This window comes from Silene latifolia, chromosome Y (genome assembly GCF_048544455.1).
Source record: "Silene latifolia isolate original U9 population chromosome Y, ASM4854445v1, whole genome shotgun sequence".
Taxonomy (NCBI): Eukaryota; Viridiplantae; Streptophyta; class Magnoliopsida; order Caryophyllales; family Caryophyllaceae; genus Silene; species Silene latifolia.
Window position 1 is genome coordinate 371342517 of NC_133538.1, and position 5742 is coordinate 371348258.

The following is a 5742-nucleotide window of genomic DNA, read 5'->3' on the forward strand; positions in this document are numbered from 1 at the left end:
TTCCCTATTCTCAACTTTGGTGACTTTTAAAGAACTTAAGAATTCCAAGACAAGGGAAGGGTATGTCAATTCCTTTGTTTCAAACAATTTCTTCAAACCCATGGCATTGAAAAAGGCTTTTGTTTGTTCAAGAACACCCAATTTCTCCAAAGCATCTTTACATATGAATTTGGTGGATTGAATTGATTTCATAGCAAACTTGGCAAATGTCTTTCTATGGGTATCGGAAATAAAAGTTACCTCCGGATAATGCAAGAGTTGATCGATTACCGGAGTAGAAGGTGATGCTCCCATAGAAGTTTGTTGTTGTTGTTGTTGCACTTCCAAATTTGGTGTTGATACCACCATTGCCAAAGCTTTCTTTGTTTGGAGAGCTTTTTGCCTTTGAGAGAGAGCCTTTGCCTTTGGTGCCTTTGTTGCACCCTTTGTCCTTGCCATTTGATGAACTAACCAAGAAAAGAATCAAAAATCTTCAATTTGTAGAATGCCCAAATCGATTTGAAGGTGAAAGGCTTTGCCTTTATGAAAACAAAAATCGACTCAAAGGTTGAAGATTTTGTTCTTGGTTTTGATTTTTATTGAAGATGGAGTGATTGATTTGTTGTTTGAAGGATGGTTTGATTTGATTTTGGTGGATTTTGTTGAGGGTTTTTGTTTTTGTGATGGAGAGGATGAGGGTTTTGATGTTTAGGGTAGTGTTTATGAATGAATGATTGAAGGAATGAAGGTGGGAGGGTATTTAAAAGAGTCGAAATTTTCGAAAACGCAGGGGCAATCCGTGCGGATTAGGCACAATCCGTGCGGATTCTGCAGCTTCAAAATTTTCAGAAGCTCGCCTAAAGACGGGCGGATTCAGGGAATCCGCTCGGATTCTTCCCCGTGTAGGGACGGGCGGATTTGCTTTGCGGGACGGACGGATTTCATCCGAGAGAAATTTCTTTGTTTTCTTCACAAAGAAGACGGGCGTCTTGTTCACAAGACGGACGGATTCTGTGAGACGGGCGTCTTCCCAGAAATCCGCTCGGATTCTTTAACAGTCAAGAAATTTTCAATTTCAGCTCAGCTCAGGACGGGCGTCTTTTGGTCAGGACGCTCGGATTGTTGAAGACGGGCGGATTTTCAGGAATCCGCTCGGATTCTGGTCCTTTGTACCCGGATTCACTTCATTCGTGCACAATGCATTTCCCTTTACCATTCTTCCATTCTTCTTCATTTCTTGTGTTCTTCATTGTGGGGGCACTACTAAGGCATGAATAGCCTAGGCAATTCCCATCCCCACACTACATCAATTGAAATCGTTAGTCCCTCCCTCACTTCTCTCTTACATGACAATTATTTTGATCAAAGTAAATAAAAATCCAAAAATGACAAAAAAAATGCATTACAAGAATTGAAATGTAAGTTAGGGAGTTAGAAATATTTACAAGTGGTGGTTTAGGGAGGACTCCACCAAACTCTCATTCTTGATGAGATGTCAAGGGGGCATGTTCAAGGTGTTGTTTATGTTGCTCAACACCTTGAAGAAGTAATCAAAAGCTTGTTCATTGTTATGGTAGAGGTCCTCAATAGACCGTGGCCCTTGTTGTTGATCATGATCGATGGCATGCCCAATGTAGGGATTAAAGATCCCTTCAAATTCGTCGTCCCAAAGACCACAAACTTCATTGAGTTGATCATTGAAAATCTCTTGCTTAGATGGAGACAACTCTCCCAATTTCTTTTCTTGGCCAATGAGGCCATCTTCTTCTTCCTTGGTTGATTTTGATGAGCTTTGCAAGCTCTCCTTGTTACAATTCACTTGCTCTTTGAATGGAGCATCTTCAATTTTCTTCCTCCATTGGAGTTCCGATTTCTTCCTTTCATCTTTTCGGCTATAATGATCAATCATGAAACATGGCTCATGCAAACGAGGAGCTCTCATGGTCTTGTCAAGATTAAAAGTTATGCTTTCATCTCCCACTTCTAGAGTGAGCTCTCCATGTTTCACATCAATCACCGCACCCGCGGTGTGTAGGAAAGGTCTTCCTAAGATGATTGGAATGTTGGAATCTTCCTCCATATCAACAATGACAAAGTCCACCGGGATGAAAAACTTCCCAATTCGCACGGGGACATCTTCCCATATCCCTAATGGTGTCTTCGTCGATCTATCGGCCATTTGAAGTGTGATATTGGTGCATTTAAGCTCTCCCATTCCCAACCTTTTACTCACCGAGTACGGCATGACACTCACACTAGCCCCTAGATCACATAAGGCTTTGTTGATCGTCGTGTCGCCAATGGTACACGGTATTGAGAAGCTTCCCGGATCCTTTAACTTTGGAGGTGAACTTCCTTGAAGTATTGCACTACTCACCTTAGTGAAGGCGATAGTCTCAAGTTTCCGGATCGACTTCTTCTTTGTGAGGATATCTTTCATGTACTTTGCATAGGCCGATACGTGATTGATTAATTCCGTGAAAGGAATTGAGACTTCTAAGTTCTTCACAATCTCCATGAACTTTCCAAGTTGATCATCAAATTTGGGCTTGGCTTGACGACTTGGAAAAGGAAGTCTAATCACAATGGGCTCCTTTTCTTTGGCTTTGTCTTCATTTTTCTTTGAACTTTCTTCTTTTGATGATTCCCCTTCTTTGGGGCTTTGCACAATTTCTTCCTTTTCACTAGCTTTCACAACTTCATCCTCAACTTGCTCCTTCGGTTCTTCATATCTTGTACCACTTCTCAAGTGAATGGCACTAACCGTTTCATGTCTAGGGGGATTACTTTGAGGTGGTAATTGCCCCTTTTGTCTTTGTGAGCTTGAAGATGCTAGTTGAGTCAATTGTGTTTCCAACATCTTGGTATGAGCTAGAATGTTGTTGATGGTGGTGTCTTTTGCTTGGCTATCTTTTTGCATTTGAGTGAAAAATTCTTGTTGATTCTTTTGCATTTGGAGGACCGCTTTTTGGACATCAAAACCTTGGTCATTTTGGTGATTGTATGGATTTTGATTTTGGTAACCTTGGTTTTGATTGTAAAAGGGTCTTTGATTTTGGTTCCTCATGGGTGGTGGAGTGTATGTTGTTTGAGGGTTTTGAACATTTTGGCTTTTGTATGAGAGATTTGGATGGAACTTGGTGTTTTCATTGTAAAAATTTGAATAAGGGGTACCACTTTTGTAAGCTTGGAAAGCATTAACTTGTTCGGTTGTTCCCCTACACTCACTTGGGTCATGTCCCAAAGTTCCACAATTCTCACATATCCCACTTGGGATTGATGAGGATGCCGTCATGGCATTGACATGATGCTTTGATGTTTTTGAGTTTTCCTCAAGTCTAGCCATAGCTTGTTCAAACTTCAAGTTGATTGTGTCAATGTGAGCACTAAGTTGAGCACCCAATTGAGTAACGGAGTCCACTTCATGCTTTCCTCCTCTAGTAGCCTTGCGAGGTCTACTATATTGTGAATTATGGACCGCCATTTCCTCAATCTTGTTCCATGTTTGATTGTCATCAACTTCGGTGAACATTCCATTTGATCCCATATTGAGAATGTTCCTAGAATCTTCATATAAACCATTCCAAAATTGTTGCACTAAAAACCATTCGCTAAGTCCATGGTGAGGACATGAGCGACAAATACCTTTGAACCGCTCCCAAGCTTCATACAAAGATTCTTCATCCCTTTGCTTAAAACCCGTAATTTGAGCTCTTAGCATGTTAGTCTTTTCCAGTGGGTAGAATTTTTTGTAGAAAGCTAGAGCTAACTTCTTCCAAGAATCTATTCCAAGGGTGGCCTTATCAAGGCCCTTCAACCATTGCTTTGCGGTGCCGATTAACGAAAAAGGAAATAAGACCCATCTTATTTGGTCTTGAGTCACGCCCGTTTGAGAGATAGCATCACAATAATCGCAAAAGGTTTCCATATGAGAATGAGGGTCCTCACTAGGCATTCCCCCGAATTGGCTCCTCTCAACTAGTTGGATGAAGGCGGACTTGGCAATAAAATTACCGGTGAGATGTTGCGGTGTAGGAGTACCATTTGGTAGATTCTCCTCGGTGGGTATAGAGTGTGACGAGAATTTAGGCATTGTAGGTGGATTTTGTGGGATATTGTGTAATGGGTTTTCTTCTCCTTCTATTGCGAAAGGATTGACAAACTCACTAGTGGGTTGAACAACTTCACCAACACCTCTCAAATTCCTCCTAACAAGTCTCCTATTATTCGTCAAGGTTCTTTCGATTTCACGGTCAAAAGGTAACAAATCACCTTGTGACCTTCTAGACATGCAAAATATCAAACAACTCGAAGACAATTAGAACAAGCCTTGAGGAGTTTTACTTCCCCAAGGTGAAAAAGACACAACTAATAACAATAAAAGAAATCTTGAATCAATTAAACACCGTCCCCTAAGAACGCGCCATTTTTGATCGAGGCCATTTCGTGTTCACAATTAAGTATATGTGGTCGTTGGTCAATGGTCGATACAAAACACAATTTATACTTCACAAACAACTCTACAATTAGTAAAGAGGCAAGTAAAGGTCGGATCCCAAGGGACGGGTATTGAAATGAGAATTCTATTGTAACTAGTAGTGTCTAGGGGTGTCACAAATTGAGTTGGTGTAGAAGGTCACTAAACTAAAATAGCAATGAAAATAAACTAGCAAGATGAATAGAATAAGGGGTGTAAACAATTGATTAAAGGCACTAGGGTGTTATGGGTTCATAGGGAAATCATGGGATATGATCATACAAACATGTTCTCAAATTATAAGCAAGCAATTATTGTTGTGATGGATTGAGTTGGGTTATATCTTACAATCCTAGGAAAGTTTGGGTCCCGGAGCCGAATCGATTAGATTGTACAACACCTACAAGTCGACTTAATCTTTCCTACTCAACACATGCATGGTCTAACAAGACTCGAGTTGGGTTATGTCTTACAAGTCAAGTTGAAAAGATAGAAGATGATAGTAAATGCAAGGATTCATAGGCTTAGCATTTCATCAAATATAACATGTGCATGTATTAAGATCAAAACAAGCAAGCAAATAAGATATGAAAGCATATTGATTTAAGCATGAATCATTCCCCATGTTGGTTTTCCCCTAATCACCCATTAAACCCTAGCTAAGAGACTACTCACTCATTATCATGTTGATCATGCTAGAAAGGTTGTCAATCATACTAACATAATGAAACATGATGAATAAATGAAAGTAATTAACAATAATTAAAAAGGGATTAAGAGATTATACCTACTAATGATTCCAATAATAAAGCAAGAATAATAGAAGTACTTGAATCCTAGATTGAGAGGTTGTCAATCTCCCAATAATAACCCAAATAATCTTCAATTACCCAAAATAAAGGAAGAACAAGAGAGAGATTAAAGAACTAAAACTTGGATTAAAACTTGATTAATACTTGATTACAATATTGAAGAAAGATTTGATTGATATTAACTACACTAATTATTGATAAGAAGAACATGCTCCTCTAATTAGCCTAATGGGGTATTTATAGTGAAAATTAGGGAGGATGCATTAGGGTTAACTAAGGGCTAAACTAGTAATTACACTTTTTAAGTTGAGCAAGGAGGACCCGGTATTTTCTGAGAGAAGGGCTTCTCTTTTCGTAGCTTGAAGAATGAAATCCGTCTTTGCATCTTTGAAATCCGTGCGGATTAGAGTCGGGACGGCCGGATTTGGGCTGGGCAATCCGAGCGGATTCAGGAGAGGGACGCTCGGATTGTTG

General features: G+C 39.8%; 1 non-coding gene across 1 annotated transcript; it reads left to right on the top strand.

Moving 5' to 3' along the window:
- Window positions 1–3593: 3593 nt before the first annotated feature.
- Window positions 3594–3700, top strand: LOC141636993 (small nucleolar RNA R71). The gene has a single exon (XR_012541558.1). It is a non-coding gene; the product is annotated as a small nucleolar RNA R71 (small nucleolar RNA).
- Window positions 3701–5742: the final 2042 nt, after the last annotated feature.